Genomic DNA, 20740 nt, shown 5'->3' on the forward strand with positions numbered 1-20740 from the left:
TACACAGTTCAGAACAGAAAACTTGGCTCTGCTACTTCTACATCAGACAAGACAGGGATTCGATTGAAACTGCACCAAGCAGTCCGGTAAGTGATACTACATCCCTGCAATTAGGGTCTATCTCACTACATTAGAATGCTATCATATCCCATAGCAAAAACTTGCTGGCAGATTCCCTTTTAAGTGTGGATATTTTTTTTTACAATGTATCCCTTGCTACATCTAACAATCTTGATCAAATAAATGTTGGTGAACGTGGGATTTAGTTGCTGTATTGCTTTTGTACAACTATTGACATTGTGTCAGCATTGTTTTAAAAGAAATCTGTCAATAACATCAATCCTCCTAAGCCCTCTATATGCAGGTGATAGGATGCTGAATTAAATGATACCTTGATAACTGTATTCCGATGTCTTATCCAGGACTATGGTTCCGACCCTGATCTCAGTGGGAGCCTGTGTTCAGAGTTTATTAATAAAAGGGGGTAGTTACCAGTGTGATATGTAATGCATGCTCTTTGCTCTCCTGATCTCACTGCAGAGCTGTGTGTGATTACACCTGACAGATCTGCAGATTCCTCTCTGCTTCAGCTTCCATTTCACAGGCAGACAGGGTCGTTATATTGTTGCAATACAGCAGAACTGAGAGTGGCAGCAAATGTTTGTTTTGAGACAAAGTTCAGTTCTACTGTACTGTGTTAGTTACATTTATCACACTGGTAACCCCCCCCCCCTTCATTTAAAATAAGCTCTGGAGGCAGATTTTCATGCAGATAAATGTCCTGCCTATAGATCTTAACAGCTCATTTATATATAATAAAAACACGGATTTCTCTGGAATAAGACATTGGATCGCAGCTATCAAAATATACTATTATTCAGCTTTCTATTACCTAGATGCCCATACAGATGGCTTAGGAGTGTTGATCCTACTTGGTCCCTTTAACAATTATGCTCACTTTTTACTTCAGGAAGAAGTCCTGGTTGAGAGTTCACTTCTTCCACAACCTGATCCACAGTTCACATTTCTTACACCTTTTCAGGATACCTATTACAAGGTAGGGCAGTTTAATAAATTGAGGTTTTGTTGCTTTTTGCAATACTTACAATACATGATAATATTGACAAAATTTAAGTTGCATAGGGCAGCCAATGAGGTATATACACTAGTCAAGGTTGAAACTGCAAAATAAAGACAGAGTGTCATGGAATTATGGAAATTACAGGATCGATGAACATTTTAAAGATGCCCAGGATCTGTTTTTCAATACAATGCCAGGCCACATGACGCTCGTGCTGTTGTGAGCAATCTCAGTGACCTAAAGGTTCTACCACGGCCTGCGGCGTTTCTGGACTTTTTCCTCATTTAGCACATCTTAAATGTGCGGTTCGTCCTTCGTAGACGAAGATGACCATAACTTCAGGGTTTAGAGGAGGATCAGCGGCTATGGGTTCTAAAGTGACTGATGAGGCCAATTTGGTTCCTAAAGGCTCGCCCAAATATGTGACATACACTGGGGAAAATAAGTATTTGATGAACTGACTATTTTGCAAGTTTTCCCACCTACAAAGAATGGAGAGGTCTGTAATTTTTATCGTAGGTAACTAGTGATGAGCGAGCACTAAAATGCTCAGGTATTCGTTACTCGGGTCGAGTAAATCGTAATGCTTGGGTGCTCGACCCAAGTAACAAGTACAATGCAAGTCAGTGGGTAACTCGAGCATTTTTCCGGCACCCCACGCCCACCCCCCGGAGGTCTGGAGGAGGATCTAAAAATTGGTCAAATCAATGGAAACAGTGCTGAAATGACAAGAGAACAGCATCTCTGAATCCCAGGTCATTGCTGTGAACAATGTTCTCAGAGTAGAACACCACTTTTATGGACTAACAATAAAACATACAAAAACGAAGCTAAAATGGATTTTCCTGGAAAAAATGTTAAGGAACATCCTTTCCAGGGTAATGACTTGTATATAAGGCAAAATAAATAACCAAAAACAAAAATTCTCCTTCACACTTTGGGCTACATTCACACGTAGTGTTTTTGATGTGCTTTTGCACTTTTGCATTGCTTTCAACGGTGAAAACACACATTCACAGTAAATGTAATTTTAACATTTTACTACCTTATCTGGCTATGTGGTGTGTGAGACATGACGAGACACATCCTTTTTCATTTATGAAGGAGGGAGTAAAAGTCACAAAGCCTATTTTTACAAAGCCATCAGGTGGCCCTTACTGTTGTTAAAGGGCCATCAGCCAGCTATGCATTGCATAGCCGTATATTGCTGCTGCAATATAGCGTATCCATCTGAGGTGATCAAATGTTTATTTTTCATAAAGAATTTTGGTATTCTGTAAAGTTTGAAATTTGGATGTACAGCAGGCGGCCCTCACAATTTATAGAGTGCCAGCAGGTGGCCTCCACTATTTTTAGAGGGCCAGCAGGCATCTTGAGGATAGATGAGACCAAGATAGAGCTTTTTTTAAAGCACATCATTCTACTGTTTACTGTAAATGGAATGAGGCATATAAATAAAAGAACACAGTACTTAGTCAATTAGGGTATGTGCACACGATGCAGAAATGCTCAGGATTTTTTCCTAAGCGTTTCTGCATCTCTCTGGCAGGAAAAAACGCATGCGGATTGTACATGCGGTTTCCTGCCAGGGACATGCGGAAATGAAGCGGTCTTCACTTTCATTTCCGCATGCGGGTTGACAAGCGCTTCCCAAGCGATTTTAGCATCACTTGGAAAGTGCTTGTCAACTTTACACTATATAAATCCATGCAACCGGCATGGATTTATATAGTGTGTGAATGTCAAAAAATAAATCTATACTTTACCCTCTGATGGCCCCCGGTGTCCTGCTTCATCGGTCCCGGCTGCCGGCAGTGAAGACTGTAGGACCTTCCGACGTCAGCGTCACGTGACCCGTCACATGACTCTGACGTCAGCGAAGGTCCTTCATTCAACCGCGAAGTGCGCGGGAAGCCGGCAGGACGCAGCGCGGGCTGTCAGAAGGTGAGAATATATATATTTTTTATTTTATTCTTTTTTTTTTAATGGTACCTGGGTCTGGATGAGAGTCCTCTCATCCACACCCGGGTACCATCCGCACATTAGACCGCATGAAAAGCGCATCAACATATACAGTGATGCGGATTCCATGCGGTCTAATGCAAGTCAATGGCGGCAAAAGAGCAGCGTTTCCGCAAAATTAATTGACATGCTGCGGATTTTTGACCGCAGCGTTTACGCTGCGGAAAAATCCGCATCATGGGCACAGCACATGCGGATTTCCATTGGGGAACATTGCTGCCCTTCTACCATGCGTTTTTCATGCGTTTCCGCGGCGTTTACGCAACTGCAAAAGCGCCGCGGAAACGCATGAAAAACGCATCGTGTGAACTCAGCCTTATGGTGGAAGTTTAAAGATATTTAGGGATTGTTTTGCTGCCTCTACCACAGGGTGCCTTGACTGTGTGGAAGGCATCATGAAATGTGAATGTTCCCAAAGGTTTTTTTGTCGCAATGTAGTGCCCAATTGTCACGCAAGATGTGGGAAAGACTTAGTGCAACACAAAGGGAAGAGGGAAAGGGGGAAATTGGAGACTTCCTAGGTTGATCTAGCGTCACCCTGTCAACCCTAACGTCCCTGTATTGGCTCTTCACTAATCGCTGCACGTGGGCGGCACGCGTGCCTTGCCCTGTCTTTCCCCGGCGTATGGCCGTATGGCTATAGCTAGGGAAGGGAGAAGATGAGCACTAGTCGATCTCCACTAAACAGTATAGACAACAGGTGTGGACAAAAACAGGGGGAAATTGCTTAGCTTTAGACAAATGCGCACACATCCTCAAGCTCCAGAGAGGACGAAGTACTGCTCTTGCTAAAGCTTTCACAAGTAGAAATGAATATCACCCGCACCTCCCTCTGATACACATTAGGTATTTATGCACCCAGACAAGGGAGTTAATTAGTAAAAGGAAGGTGGTCGCTGGGTCCTAGAGACAGCCTCTAAGAAGATGTTTGTAATGCCAAACGTAGAGATCTCCTGCAAGCAACTGCAGGGCGACTGTCTGTCACTTCTGACACACTCGTGACACCAGTGTCATAAAGCTGGGTTTGCATCCTAGGTCATGGGTCTTCCAGCAGGACAATGACCCCAAACATACTTCACGAAGCACCTATAAATGGATGGAAACAAAACACTGGAGAGTTCTGAATTGGTAATTCCAGCTTTGGTAGCATCAAGACTCCCACCACTACCTCCTACATACCGAAACTACAGAGAAACTGTGAATGACACATTAAATCATTACATTTTGTTAACTTTTATTAAAGTCAATGGGTTTATGGAAGAAATCAATCTACACTTATTATGTATGTAATAAGTGCAAGGGCTGCCAAAAATGAGGACGCACTCCAATACCCCTTTGAAGAGACGTAGTGGAGGGCCTCAGTCAAAATTTTTTCCCATTATTAGAGTGGGTTTCCCAGACTAGTAATGCCCATGCACTAAGTGCATGGGCTGAAAAACATTTACCCCTGGGGGAAATACATATATATTTTACAGAATGTTAGAGGTAGGCCTCTAAAGATAGTTCTTTACGGGCATTATAAACTCCCTTGAAAAAATTTTTGGGTGTTGTATGATGGTCATCCTAGTGATATGGTGGTGGAGGAGAAGGAGGAGGATGACCTAAAATGGATGAAATCCTGAAGCATATAGACATGTCTGGGTGTGAAGGGATGCATGGGAATAGACCCCCGCCCCACACAAAAAAAATACTGGATTTGAGTTTGTTCAGCAGCCTTGTTCATTTTAAAAAGAGTCGGCTTGGATACCCAATAGGCACAGAGGAATCACGGAGCAGGCTGGTACGGTCATCAAGGTACTCCTTCATCAACTTCCAAAACGTTTCCCTCCTTGTCAGAGTACCTCATGCATCAGGGCCTGGGCGATGGGAGGGTTTGAGAAAACTGTCCCAGACCTTATACTATGTTCCCCTGCCTCTGCTGCATCTGGTTTGTATCTCCCTCGCCTGTACTCCTTGGTTGTCCAAGAAACTGTGACCTCTGCCGCCAGCGTTGTCAGATGGGAATTGTTTTAATAACTCTTCAACAAGGGCCTTCTGGTACTGCAACATTTTACTAGACCTCTCTGCCACGCGAAGGAGAGATAGAAAGTTCTCCTTGTAGCGTGGGTCTAGAAGTGTGACCAACCAGTAATTACTATTGCCCAAAAATGCATACAACATGAGGGTCACGGGAAAGGCAGCAGAACATAAACTCAGCCATGTGTGCCAGACTGCCAACAGCCAATATGGACACAGAAATAATGGATCAGCACTCTGTTAGCATGGTGCACGTGGAGTAAAATATGCAGGAAGGAAGTAATTCCCGGCACTCACGTGTTCAGTGAATAATTGCTCTTTTAATTTCATTGCTCCAAAGGACTTTTCAGCCTGTCCCAGGATTTTTTCAGCAATTGTTAACTAGTGCTAACAGCAATATTAATATTCATCAGAATAAGCCCTTACAAGTGGTGTGGAATAACTGTTTAAAATGAGCACCAACTCTCTCCCTCGCTCAGCTGCAGCTCTCCCTAATCTGCCTGTTTGATGGGTAAGACTGTGACGAGCATTAGGTCCCCAGGTCTTATATAGACCTGATGACGCTATGTGGCCAGCCAATCACTGGTAATACCACAACCAACATGGCTACGGCATTACAGTGACTGTCAGGCAATCCCTGCATGTTAATTGGCTACCTAATATGCGCAAAACATGTGTGGCGGGGACTCGAGCTCCCGGCCGTGCGTTCAAAAAAATACTCGCCAAGTAACAAGAATCTCAAGCACTGTGATGATGAGATGAGTCACGAGTAGTGACGAGCATGATCACTCATCACTAGTAGGTACACTTCAACTGTGAGTGACAGAATCTTAAAAGAAAAAAAATCCAGAAAATCACATTGTATGATTTTTGCATTATTATTATTATTATTGCATTTTATTGCATGAAATAAGTATTTGATACAATAGAAAAACAACATAATATGTGGTGCAGAAACCTTTGTTTGCAGTTACACAGGTCAGACGTTTCCTGTAGTCCTTGACCAAGTTTAGACACACTGCAGCAGGGATTTTGGCACACTCCTCCATACAGCTCTTCTCCAGATCTTTAAGGTTTCGGGGCTGTCACTGAGCAACATTGAGTTTAAGCTCCCTCCAAAGATTTTCTATTGGGTTCAGGTCTGGAGACTGGCTAGGTCACTTCAGGAACTTGAAATGCTTCTTACGGACTGGCCGTGGGCTATCCTGACCTGAGCGTGAAAGTATGTGTGTATGTATGTGTGTATATATATATATATATATATATATATATATATATATATATATATATACACATACTTACACGCTCAGGTCAGGATAGCCCACGGCCAGTCCGAGCATTGCAATGCAATCCTCGCACGAGTAAGACGGCCAGCTGACTGTGCCATAAGGGGATTTTACTTATTTGGAAAATTCTTGGCCCCCAGCTACTGTTTGTTTAAAAAAAAAAAAAACTGGCTACATTTGCCCTCTTCAGGTCCAGCGCTAACTCTCCTCCACTGCTTCTAGTGTATGCTATTGTCTGCTGTGCTGATGTAATGTCAACAGCACTGCAGCTAATCTGTGAACTGAGAACCTCTGAGCAGCTTGTACCATCAACTTGGGCAGAGCCACGGAGCTCAAAGCTGCAACACTATTGACATGAAGTCAGCACTGCAGACAATAAGACACTGGGAGCAGCGGTGGAGACTCTGCACTGGAGTCAAGGACATTAAAGGGCCTTTCCCATGAATAAAAGTACATTTTAATGATAATAATTTCCACAATTGGATGTGTTATAAATAAAATGGACCTGTGCTGAGATAATGTTATGAATGTGCCCCTTTATGAAGAAGGGATTGTGAAAGTCACAAACACTATTTTTGCAGCCTTACTATTCTTAAAGGGCCAGCAGTTGGCTATGCTTTGTTGCTCCCATTATGAAAGAGTGGGTCTCCTATTCTGTTATCGCGTATGCAGCGACTGTAAGGGCTGCCAAAAATTTTGACGCACCCCAATACCCCTTTGAAGAGACTGAGGAGGGTCTTAGTAAAAAAAAAAAATGTTCCCATTATAAAGAAATGATCTCCTATAGTGGTAATACCCATGCTGTGACTGCAAGGGCTGCTAAAATGTGGGAAAAACTCCAATAACAATATAAAGACACAGCTGGGCCACAGTAACGACATATTCCCATTAGAAAGGAGAGGGTCTGCTATCCAGTTATAGGGTATGCAGAGTCCAATGGCTGCCAAAATTTAGGAAAAACCCCACTAACAATTTAAAGACACATGGAGCTGGGCTACAGTAACGAGTACGACATGTTCCCATTAAAAAGGAGTGGGTCTCCCGTACTGTTTGCCTATGGAGTGAATGCAACGGCTGCCTAAAATGTGGAGGAACTCCAATGCCCCTTGCAAGAGACGTAGAGGTCGGAGGGTCTCCTGAAAACAATGTTCCCATTATTAGGGAGTGGGTCTCCCATACTGTTTTCCTATGCAGTGAATGCAACGGCTGCCAAAAATAGGAGGAACTCCAATGCCTCTTGCAAGAGACGTAGATATGGTGACATAGTGGTGATATGGAGGATGAGAAGGAGGAGGACAAGAGCAAATAGACAAAATCAGGAAGCGCATACCCATGTCTGGGTGTGAAGACAGAGGTGCATGGGAATAGAGTTAGACCTCCCTAAAAAAAGACACTGTATTTGAGTTTTACGCTGCTATCATTTGGTGGTGTTGAGAAGTCTGGCCCAATCCAGCCCTTGTTCATTTTTATAAGAGTCAGTCTGTCAGCATTTCACTAAAAACCCGCTCTGACAAAACGCTAGCGGCATAGCATGCCAGGACCTCCAAGGCGTAGAGATCCAGTTCATGCCACGTGTCCAGCTTGGATACCCAATAATTATAAGGCACAGAGGAATCACAGAGGACTATGGTACGGTTGGAAAGGTACTCCCTCAGCATCTTCCGAAACTTTTCCCTCCTTGTGAGAGTACCCCGTGCCTCAGGGCCTGTGCGATGGGAGGGTCTGAGAAAACTGTCCCAGAACTTTGACAGTGTTCCCCTGCCTCTGCTGGATTGCATTTGTGTCTCTCTCACCTGTACTCCTTGGTTGTCCAACGAACTGTGACCTCTGTTGCCAGCGTTTTCAGATGTGAATTTTTTCAATAATTCTGCAACAAGGGCCTTCTCGTACTGCACCATTTTATTAGGCCAGTCCTGCACAGGAATAATAGACAGAAAGTTTTCCTTGTAGCGTGGATCTAGAAGTGTCACCAACCAGTAAAGACTGTCACCCAAAATTTGGACAACGCGATGGTCACGGGAAAGGCAGCGTAACATAAACTCAGCCATGTGTGCAAGACTGCAAAGAGACAAGACTTCCATGTCCTCACCAAGAGGACGACTGACCATGCTTTTCTCTTCCTCCTCCCTGTCCTTAGGCCATCCATACTGAACAGACGGTATGACAGTTGTGCAGGTAGTACCGTCTATAGCGCAGGAAACTAGCTCCTGTTCCTCCTCCTCCTCCTCTTTCTCATTGTCACTCAATCCACGTTGGGATGAAATGAGGCTCGGCTGTGTGAAATCACCCTGTATGGTTCCTTTCTCCATCTCATTGTGCTCCGCCTGCAATGCATCCTGTTTGATTGTGAGCACAGAGCATTTCAGAAGACAGAGAAGCGGGATGGTGATGCTAATTATGGCGTCATCGTCGCTCACCATCTTGGTGGAGTCCTCAAAGTTTTGGAGGATGGTACATATGTCTGGATGTGGAGTCTTTGACAAGCAGATCCATCAGAACCAGGTAGGTTTTAAGAAAGCGCGGAACCACGAGGTTAAGCACATGTGCCAGGCATGGTACATGTGTGAGCTCGCCTCGTCTCAGAGCCGCCACCAGGTTCTGGCCCTTGTCACACACGACCATGCCTGGCTGTAGGGTCAGTGGTGTTGGCCACAGATCTGCCTGCTCTTTCAGAGCTGTCCACAACTCTTCAGCGTTGTGTGGTTTGTCACCTAAGCATATTAGCTTCAGCACAGCCTGTTGCCACTTGGCCAAGGCAGTGCTGCAGTGCTTCCAGCTTGCGACTGATGTGGTCATTTCGGAGATGGAGGCTGAAGAGGAGGAGGAGGTGCAGGAGCTGTAGAATGTGGGGTCTACCCTGATTGACCCAGGGCCTGCAATCCTCGGCATCGGGAGGAACAGTTCCATCACAAGGTTAGACTGGGTCCCGGCTTCCACTATATTAACCCAGTGTGCCGTCAGCGAGATTTACCATCCCTGCCCACAAGCACTTGTCCACCTGTCCATGGTTAGGTGGACTTTCCCAGTAACTGCGTTGTTGAGGGCACGGCTAATGTTGTGGGACATGTGCTCGTGTAATGCGGGGACGGCACACCGGCAGAAATAGTGGTGGCTGGGGACCGAGTACCGTGGGACAGCCGCCGCTGTCAGGTTGCGGAAAGCTTCCATCTCCACGAGCCTAAATGGCAACATTTCAAGCACAAGCATTCACGAAATGTGTGAATTTAGTAGTGAGGCCTGTGGGGCGTTGGCTGCGCGTTTGCGTTCCAAGGACTGGGGTAGGGACAACTGAACACTGCACTGGGACAAGGACGTGGACGTGCTTGCTGATGGTGCTAGTTGAGAGTGTGCAACGACACGTGCAGGGCGGGAGGCATCTTTGCATGTGCCATGGCCAGGGGATTGGTGTGCATGCACAACAGCGGAAGAAGCAGTGGTGTCACACTCAGACAACTGTTTCTGGACCCTTGGGTTCGGCCCACTTAGTCAGGTGCTTTGCTGCTATGTGCCTGATCATGCTGGTTGTGGTCAGGCAGCTAGTTTTGCTATTCCTGCTGATGCTGGCCTGGCTGGTGGTGCAAATGGCTTTTTTGGGGTTATCGGCAGAGTTAAAAAATAACTAGACTCTGGAAGACCTAACAGTTGTTCTGGCAACTTCCGTTGTGTTGGCTTTACGAGGAATGCTTTCCCGCCTTGTGTGTGCGGTCACCACACTGCTTCTTCCTGCCTGATGTGGTGCTATGCCTCCCTCCACGTGTTTGCTGCTGTCTTCGCTCTGTATGTCCCCCTGCCAGGTTTGGTCAGTTACTATGTCATCCACCACCTAGTCTTCCACTTCCGCACCTGGTTTTCCTCCTGACCTTCTGGCAATTGTGTCTCTTCATCATCATCATCCACCTCTTGCGACAGTAATTGCACTTTCCCACTGTTGCCTTCTTGTGACCGTGGCTGCTCCAATATTTGGACATCGCTGCACGTGTTCTCCTCTTGACTCGCTTGACAGGCGAGAGGCCCGAATCTACAAATGGAAAAGTGAACAGCTCTTCTGAGTGTCCAAGTGTGGGATCAGTTGTCTCCAGGCGCTCGGCATGGTGGGAGGAAGTAAGATCAGGGTGAGGAATATACGGTTCAGACTCGCAGCTACTGAGACTTGACTATGTGGAAGACAAGGGTGGTGGTGTCAAAGTGACTGGAAGCATTTTCTGCTATCCAACCAACAACCTTTTGACACTGCTCTGGGTTCAATAGTGGTTTTCTGCGGTCCCCTAGTAATTGGGACAAGAAGGTCGAGCGACAAGATGTGGGTGTTTGTTGTGGCACAATTTAAGCTTGCCAATGGCCACGTCCTCAGCCTCTGCCTGCACCATCACCATCATGTCCACTTCCCCGTCCCTTGCCACGCACCTTGCCCATTTTAAATGGAGAACAATATTTTCCATGTTCACGAGAAATGGCTGATTTTGTAACACAGGTATATGTGATACGTCTGACAGAGAACCAAGGTTTTAAATAGCAGGCCTGTAATTTACTAATACTATTCTTCACAGACATCTAGTGTGAATAGCTTGACCGACACACTGCAACAGAATGCAAAAGGAGGCCAATATTTTCCAGGTTCCGTTCAAATTTCTGGATTTTTATTGCTGAAATATGGAACAGATCTGGCTTTATTCTACAGTGAGAACAAGCAAATGGAGCAGAAAAATGGTGTACTCTGGATTGCTTTTTAAGCAAATAACCAGGATTATGATTAAAAAAAACATTGCCCTGGCCCCTGATATCTGGGGCTATGTCTACAAAGATCTGTAATTATTACAGCAGCAGCAGACAGGACGTTCAATGGACCCTCTTGTGCTGTATCATACACTGCAGTCTGCCACATACACTGCCTGCCTGCCTAGCACTGATTATATGTAGCTGGATTAGTCCTCAGAAGGACTGTTAGTTCAGATGGATAGATATATGTTGTGGAATACCTATACTAACTATAAACAAGTAAATCTCTTCCTGACTCGGCAGCACCTCTCCCTACTCTGCCTGATTCCGGGGTACACTGTGACGAGCATAGTGGCACCAGGTCTTATATAGACCTGATGATGCTGTGCGGCCAGCCAATCACTGTAATGCCAACAACCAACATGGCTATGGCATTACATTGCATGGCAGGCAATCCCTGCATGTTCATTGGCTCCCTAAAGAGTGCCAAACATGCAGGGAGGAGACCTGAGTTCCCGCCCGAGCAACCCAGAAATACTCAGAGTGCCGAGCTTGTCTAGCACCATGATGCTCCGGCGAGTACCGAGCAGTGGCTATCATGTTCGCTCATCACTAGTACTTTGTTGACACGGTTTTGAACAGAAGAGCGTTAAAGCCATCCCACCATGGCAAGGTCTACCCAATCAGGATGGTCCTTAACTCTTTGTAGTTCATCTCGCTATATGCCAGCAGGCCTCATAATAGATGGAGGCAGAGCAAGACCCAGACCTGACTGTTTTAACACCTGCCCATGGAAAGCTGTATAGACTAAATGCACAACACAAAAAGGGGGAGCCACGTACTTATATGCACTAAAAATGAAAGCAAAACTGAAAAAATGGGCTGGAACACATGTTTTAGGAGTCCAATGTGTAGATGCTGATTCCCAGTGTGGCCATGTATCAGCATGTTGTCCGTAGCAACTGTCCTATTCTAGTTTAGTAATTTAAAAATCTATCTTAACTAGTGATGAGCGAGCATGCTCGCCACTGCTCGGTACTCGCCCGAGCATCTCAGTACTCGAGATGCTCGGAGCTCGCCAAGTACTTTTGAGATGCTCGGGCGGGAGCTCGGGTCCCCGACCTGCATATTTGGCGCTATTTAGAGCACCAATCATGCAGGGATTGTCTGCCACTCACTGTAATGTCACAGCCATGGTGGTTGTGGCATTACAGTGATTGCCCAAATCGATGGGAACAGTGCTCACAGTGAAACATGAAAAGCCGGCAATTCATCAGCGGCATACACCGATACCCGACAATTTAGAACAGAAAGAATAGAGCATCACACACAGATTAGATAGATAGAAACATGTCAGTCACATATATAATAAGTACAGTGACAGTGGTTACTGTACTTGTCATTTAGTGTTAAAATAAAGGATTTATTAAAAAAAAAATTGGTGTAGGGTTCCCCGTAATTTTAGTCTCTAGCGGAGGTTAAGCAGACGGCTGGGGCAGATGTTTGAAGCCTGGGAAGGGGGTATTACCCACGGAGCTTCCCAGGCTACTAATATCAGCCCCCAGCTGAATACCTAGCCTTTACTAGCTATTAAAATGGGGGACCCCAAAAAAAGACTTTGGGTCCCCCCTATTTTAATAGCTAGCAAAGGCTAGGCAGACTTTAACTATGGGGTTAGTAATAGGGGTGTCTTATAGACGCCTCTCCATTACTAACCTGGGCTTGATGTCAGCTGGCATTATAAGCGGACATCAACCCCAGCCCTATTACCCCACTGCCACCGCTACAGGGCAGTGGGAAGAGCGAGGCTAAGTGCCAGAATTGGCGCATCCTATGGATGCGCCATTTCTGGGGCAAATGACGGCTGGTGTTTCTAGCCTGGGAGGGGGCCAATATTCATAGCACCGTTCCTGGGCTATTAATATCAGCCCCCAGCTGTCTGCCTAGCCTTTGCTAGCTATTAAAATAGGGGGGGCCCCACGTCATTTTTTTTGGGTCCCCCATTTTTATAGCTGGTAAAGGCTAGGTATTCAGCTGGGGGCTGATATTAGTAGCCTGGGAATCTCCGTGGGTATTACCCCCTTCCCAGGCTTCAAACATCTGCCCCAGCTGTCTGCTTAACCTCCGCTAGAGACTAAAATTACGGGGAACCCCACGCCAATTTTTTTTTTTTTTAATAAATTCTTTATTTTAGCACTAAATGACAAGTACAGTAACTAACACTGTCACTGTACTTATTATATATGTGACTGACATGTTTCTATCTATCTAATCTATGTGTGATGCTCTATTCTTTCTGTTCTAAATTGTCTGGCACCGGTGTATGCCGCTGATGAATTGCCGGCCGGCTTTTTTAAAGAGACAAAAACACTATTATTTTTTTTTAAGTGCATTTTAGTGCTCGCTCATCACTAATCTTAACCAATTCAAGATTTTACCCGTGAATTGAGAATTTGGAGAAAGCAGTGAATTTTTCTGAAAGTGTTGGCAGTGGATTAATCTCTGTACTGTCCAGACGTTCAACAGTGAATAAATGTTTATTCAGGAACAAAGATAACAGCTTACAACTAGTATTTCTTATAGCTTAGGAGTATCTTGTCTGTCAGCTTGCAAAGTGAAAATGAAATGTGCTCCAGCTACACACACAGTGAACAGGAACTTCCTGTTATGTTTTTTCTTTAACCATGCTTTACTGGCAACATATACACTATTGCTGAAGACATTAAACCATGCAATTTTAAACACTAGTAAATAGTAGTTGATGTAATATACACAATAAGCATTATTTCAACAAGAAGATTTTACAAAGTTACTTATTTTCATGTGTTCTATTCATTTATGAAATAAAAATGAAAACAGTTACAGTTTAAATCTTTTACTTTTGGCAGGCTCTTATTTTCATCTTTAGTATATTTTACAATTTTTAAATCTTCTATTTTAGGTGTATCTAAAACTGAGACCTCATGTCAGAGAATTCTTGGAAACACTCTGCAAAATATATGAGGTGAACTCTATTTTACTATCTTTAATAACACCCTTGACCCTAAGGCCAGGTGCACACATTGGGTATTTGGTGAGTTTTTTACCCCATTATTTGTAAGCCAAAACCAAGAGTGGGATAATCAGAGGAAAAGTATAATAGAACCACTCCTGGTTTTCACTTAAAAATACTGAGGTAAAAAGCTCACCAAATACTTGACATGTGTGCATGGCCTTATATCAACATATACACATGCAGATTTCTACTCAATTGATTGGAATTTTACAGAGTTCAATATAAAGTATATGGGGGTGGGGGGGGGACTATTTAGTCCCTATGCATGCTGTCATGTTTTCCTCAACATGTCCCCTATTTATACATTCAGATAAGCTCTCGACAATGATTATTTACAGGCCTGCATAAATCAATTTTGTTGGCTGATTTGGGACACATTTACACATCTAAAAATCATAATGTGCATCAATTGGTAAATCTGCTCTGTTTATTTGCCCCACAATAAGACTGTATATCAACTGTCACAAGACCTCCTTGTGTGAGCCTTTCCTGCAATGTTTAACATAATTAACAAGTTTACACACAGAACCCATTTTGTAGTAAAGAAAAATACTCAGCCCTCATTTAGACAGTGGTGAATAAGGTCCATTTTAATTGGTTGCAATTTGACAGGCCAGACAGATGTTGGTGGTAGGGGACTCTATAATTAAAAGGACAGAAAGGGTCGTCTGCCGCTGAGACAGTGAATGCCGAACAGTGTGTTGTCTGCCGGGTGGTCGTCTTAGGTATATTACAGATTGGATAGAGAGATTGCTGGGTGGGGCTGGGGAAAACCCAGTGGTCATGGTACACATCGGTACCAATGACAAAGTTAGAGGGAGGTGGAAGGTCCATAAAAATGATTACAGGGAACTAGGAGAGAAGCTGAAGGCCAGCACCTCCAAGGTGGTGTTTTCAGAAGTACTGCGGGTGCCACGAGCGTGACTAGAAAGGCAACGGGAGCTTAGGGAGATAAATAAGTGGCTTAGAAATTGGTGTAGAAAGGAAAGGTTTGGGTTCATGGAGGACTGGAACGACTTTGTTGTCTGCTTTGTTGTGATCGCACCCGCACACAAGCTGTACTGGGCGATCGCCACCGGGTGTCTGATTCTCAAAGCAGACTCCCGGCGCTATGTGCCAGGAGCGGTCCCTCACCGTTCCCGCCACATTAACCCCCGAAATGCTGCGATCAAAGTCTATCGATTGCAGCATTATGGAAGCAATGGGAGGTAAGTGCACGCCTCTTACCTGGTCTCCGGCGTCCCGCGCTGTCTGTGCTGGGTCCCGGTAGTTGCCATGGTGAGCCAATGTCGTCATGACGACATCCGGGTCACCAGGCTTCAGCAAGTTAGTGAGATTGTGCTCAGTGCACGTTCTAACTTGTGCCTATGCAGGGCTGACATGCTGCATAGCATAGAGATGCTGCTGCATCTCTATGCTATGCAAGTAATCAGCCTGCAAAAAATTAAAGTCCCATAGTGGAAGAAAGTGTAAAAGTAAAAAAAAAAGTGTCAAAGTGAAAAAAAAACATAAAAAAAATTGTAAAAATATTAAAAAAAAAAAAAGATAATAGAAATAAAAATACTGTACCCATAAATATTATGAAAAAAAACAATAAAAGTACACACATTTGGTATTGCCACGTCCGGAATGACCTGCCCTATAAAACTGTCCCACTAGTTAATCCCTTTAGTGCACACTGTTAAAAAAAAAAAAATAAAAGCAAAAAATGATGCTTTATAATCATACTGCCAAACAAAAAATGGAATAAAATGCAATCAAAAAGATGAATATAGATATAAATGGTACCGCTGAAAACGTCATCTTGTCCCGCAAAAAACAAGTCGCCGTACAGCTCCATCAGCTGCAAAAATAAGTTATAGCTCTCAGAAAAAAGCGATAAAAAAATGTTTTCTATAAAATAGTTTTGTGTAAAAGCGCCAAAACATAAAAAACAACATAAATGTGGTACCGCCGTAAACATACTGACCCGAAGAATAAAACTACCTTATCAATTTTACCACATGCATGCAACGGCATAAAAAAACAAACCATTCCTTAATTGTTGGTTTTTGTTTATTCTGCCAAAAATTGGAATAGAAAGCGATAAAAAAATGTCACGTGCCCGAAAATGGTAGCAATAAAAACGTCAACTTGTCCCACAAAAAACAAGCCCTTAGATGACTGTTGGCCGAATTAAGAAAAAATTACAAACACTAGTCTTGGCAAAAAAAAAGCGTCTCTCAGTGTGTGACAGCTGCCAAACATAAAAACCCGATTATGAATCTGGCATTGCTGAAATTTCACCGACCCAAAGAATACAGTAGTCTAATCACTTATACTGAACGAGGATCTGCGTGAAAAATAAACTCTGTGCTAGTGATCATAGTACTCCTTACTCTTGCTCTGTCCTTGCTTAACCACTTTGGATGCTATGTTGTATGCCTCTGTAACACAGTGACACAGAAACACAGAGCAGCCAGTACAGGGTTAATAAACAGGGGGGATTTATTGTAACAGGGTCAATCTCCACGCAGGGAGTAACAGGAGAAATAAGGGGAAATATGGGGACAACAAGGGGAGTAGCAGATAATAGACTATAAATGACCATTCAGTTTGGCTAGATGTAGCAGAGTCGACACGGTTGTAATCAGCAGTTTTACACTTGGCTGACTCTTGTTCCCCACAAGGCAGTTGCCGGCTGATGCCGGTGTTGTTTTCTTCTGGCTTCTCTGCCTAAACAATGCTCCATCTAATGGCGGTAGCGGGCGGTCTCCAGTTTGACCCGCTGAGCCCCTAGTCCATAATACTGCACCTCACTTGCTCGGCTCCACGTCTTCTGGCGGCAGCTGGCAGTCTCTGGTATGACCCGCTGAGCCCCTAGTCCATAATACTGTACCTCACTTGCTCGGCTCCACGGACCTTGCGTCTATTCTCCCTCTAGCGGGGCTTGACCCCAACTGTCAACTCCCTGCTTTCCCACGCAAAACTCCTTTTTCTCCATCTTCCTAGACACGCTTCCAGCTCCCCGGTCTCCTGACCCCTGAGCTCTGGCTCTCGACACGTCCCCAGCTTCCCGGTCACCTGACTCCTGTGCTCACAGTCTGTCTTCTCCATGCAACCAGAGGCACGGCCCCGGCAGTTCCGGATCCCTTGTTCTGAAAGGACTTACACCCCGGTCTTCCCCCTTACACTCCCGCTCTCCTTTAACTCGCCATTCCACGGGCGAGAGTTCCTTCACCAAACGTTCACATTCTTGGACTTCCTGGACGATACGTTGCCATATAAACTGATCTTGTTCATAACGGTGAGAAGGCACTCCTGCTGTTGTCCGTTCTGACTGGCGTAACTCAGTTTGACCGATGGGGGGTGCAGGGACACTTGGATTCCCAATCTCTGCCTGCCTGGTGGCTTCAACTGATGGTGTTCCCTGCCGCCTGCACTGGGGACTGCAGGTAATCGAGTGCTGTGGCTCGGAGGTAGAATCAACAATTCTTCTTCATCCACATTGTGGTTTGGGGCAACTGTGACAGGACCCTCTCTAGAAGCAGGTGATCCTTCTTCATCTTCGTCATCTTTAGACAGACAGGGCCGCAGCATACTACGGTGAACCACTCTGGTAGGGGCTCCTTCAGCCCCCTCGGGTTGAACTTTATACACAGGTCCTTCAACGCCAACCCTGCGCTTCACTCGGTGCTGGGTCCGTTCCCACTGCCTACTCAATTTGCCTCGGGGCCGCCTGTCTCGAACCAACACCCACTCCCCAGGCCTTAGAGCTGTCCCAAGAAGAGGCAATGTCTCATGATGTTTGAGCTCCCGAAACTTTTGTTGTACCAACCGCCGGAGGGTCTGCAGTCGATGCCGGTGTTCACGGACCCAGGAAGACATCCCCGTCCATGGGTATTCCCCCTCGGGGTCCAGCTCTAACTTGGTAATCTCTCGCCCCTTTCTCCCGAACAGTAAGGTATAAGGAGTGAACCCCGTCGTACTATTCACTCGGTTGTTGTAGACCCACACCAGCTCGGCCACAAACTCAGGCCACCGTACTTTCCGATCTTTCTCCAATGTATGGAGCATTTGGATCAGTGTCCGATTAAAGCGTTCACAGGCCCCACTTCCTTGAGGGTGGTAAGGAGTAGACCATGACTTCTCAATCCTGTACAACCGGTGCAGCTCTTCCATCACCCGGCCCTGGAATCAGACTCCTTGATCGGAATGGATCCTCTTTGGCCAGCCGTACACCCAAATGAAGTCTTGGAAGATGCCCTGCGCAGCAGATTCGGCGGTCTGGTCTGTGGTTGGGGTCACCACCGCAAACTTTGTGGTCTGTCATCACTAGACAATGTTCATACCCGAGATCCGCCGGTCCAACAGTCAAATAGTCGATCATCAGCATCTCCAAGGGGGCAGAAATACAAACCATTGTGACGGGGACCCACTGCTCCGGGGGCTTAACCTGCTCACAGCTCCGACATCTTCGACAAGTGTCTTCTATTGTTGCTCGCAGTCAGGGGTGATACACCAGCCTCTGCAACCACTGAAATGTCTTTTCTGGTCTGAAGTGAGCCCCTCGTTCATGAGCCACCTTAGCCACTACTCCGACCAACTTCTCTGGGATCACCACTTGCAAAGTGATCCCGAACTCTCGCAGTACCTGTCGGTACAGTAGCCCGTCTAGCAAACAAAGTCTCTCCCATTGTCTCAGCATTTTCAGGGCCCCAGGGGACAGGGTACTCCTCTCCTTTCAACTGGGGACCTGTCTCAAAGCCACCCATTGACGTAATTGGGCGACTTCTTTGTCAGTCTGTTGAAGTCGGACCCAGTCGTCTCTTGGCTGCCCTAGCACTTGTTCTTCTGACGTCTCTCCGATCTGTCCCTGCTCTGCGACCAGCAGTCCCACGAAACTTCGGAAGCTAGGGACCTCATCTGCCTCCAAATCTTCATCGCGGTCATGATCAGGCCGTTCATATGTCACTCTGGAGAGGGTGTCGGCGTGAGTATTCTCTGCCTTAGACCGGTAGGCGATCTTATACCGGTACCTAGCCATGCGGGCCACCCATCGCTGCTCCAGGGCCCACAATTTCACATTCTCCAGGTGAGCCAGTGGGTTGTTATCTGTTCTCACCAGTACTTCGGACCCGGACAAATACTCTGCGAACTTTTCGGTCATTGCCCAAACCAGAGCCAGCAACTCTAATTTGAAAGAGCTATAATTATCTGGGTTCCTCTCAGAGTCGTGAAGGGAGCGACTGGCGTACACAATCACGCGCTCTTTCTCCTCCTGTACTTGGGATAACACGGCTCCCAGACCATGTAGGCTCCCATCAGTGTGGAGTATGAATGGTTGGGAGAAATCCGCATAGGCAAGTATTGGGGCCTCAGTCAGGGCCATTTTTAAGGCACGGAAGGCCTCTTCCTGGCTGCTTCCCCACCTAATCGCCTGATTCTTGGAGCCCGCCAGCACTCCCTTAAGTAGCTCCAGCAATGGGTTGGCTATTCTTCACGTATCTTCGGTAGTACCCGGCAAGTCCCAGGAAGGCCCTAACGTCCTTCACTGTCTCCGGGGTAGGCCACTCCTGTACGGCGGCCACCTTTTCCCGGGTGGGCCTGACTCCTTCACCGGACACAGTATGACCGAGATATTCGATCTGTTTGCGGAACAGGTGGCACTTCTGGGGCTTCACCTTTAGGCCATGACTCTGTAGGCGACGCAGTACTTGCTCCAGTCGCTGGAAGTGCTCCTCGAAGGTGGCAACATAGACAATTATGTCATCAAGATAAATTAGTGTCGCCTCAAAGTTCAAATCGCCCAGGCACCTCTCCATCAGATGCTGGAACGTCCCGGGGGCGTTAGTCAGGTCGAAGGGCATCCGATTGAACTCTAACAGTCCCATGGGTAATATGAATGCTGTCTTCGCACGGTCCTGTTCGGCCACGGCACTTGCCAATACCCGCTGGCCAGATCCAAGGAGGAGAAGTATCTTGCCTTCCCTAAGGCCGACAGGGACTCTTCGATTCGGGGTAGTGGGTAAGTGTCTCGTGCTGTACAGGCATTTAGTCGTCTATAGTCCACATAGAACCGCAGGGTCCCATCTTTCTTCCTGACCAGGACAATCGGGGCTAGCATTTCCTTAACCACTTTATACATCTGGGGAGGTATCTGCCGGTATCTCTCCCGCACTGGGGCAGCGCTCCCCGTGGGAATCTCGTGGGTAATGGCTTCGGTGCAGCCAAAATCATCCTCATGTTGAGCAAAGACTTCCTGGTACCGCTCCAGTACCTCCTCAACCTGCTGCACCTGTCGAGGTGTAAGTCCCGTCAATTCAGCCCGCATTTGTTCTAGGATTCTTTGTCCCCCCTTCGCACTAGCACGGTGGGATTCCAGCAGCACTGTGACCTGTCAGTCCAGGGGTCTCCTCGTACAGCGGATAGCTGTACCACATCAGGTCGCACCAACTTCTCTGGCATTCCCAGAATCTGGGCTATTTCCGCAGTGGGAGGGAGTGTGAGATCATCTTCGCCCAGATTAACACACCGAACTATAACATTGCCACCCTGGACGGTGGCCAGTCTCCGAGCCACCAG

At 46.1% G+C, this 20740-nt stretch overlaps 1 long non-coding RNA gene across 1 annotated transcript in view; it reads left to right on the forward strand.

Annotated features, from left to right (window-relative positions):
• LOC141170214 (uncharacterized) overlaps positions 1-14089 on the forward strand; it is a 15972-nt gene extending 1883 nt beyond the window's left edge. The window contains exons 2-3 of the long non-coding RNA XR_012252310.1: positions 971-1057; positions 14063-14089. This is a non-coding gene — a long non-coding RNA (uncharacterized lncRNA). The remainder of the gene's footprint in view (positions 1-970; positions 1058-14062) is intronic.
• The last annotated feature ends 6651 nt before the right edge of the window (positions 14090-20740 follow it).

Source organism: Phyllobates terribilis, unplaced genomic scaffold (assembly GCF_046119375.1).
Source record: "Phyllobates terribilis strain yellow unplaced genomic scaffold, ASM4611937v1 Scaffold_1__5_contigs__length_1240528914, whole genome shotgun sequence".
Classification (NCBI taxonomy): Eukaryota; Metazoa; Chordata; class Amphibia; order Anura; family Dendrobatidae; genus Phyllobates; species Phyllobates terribilis.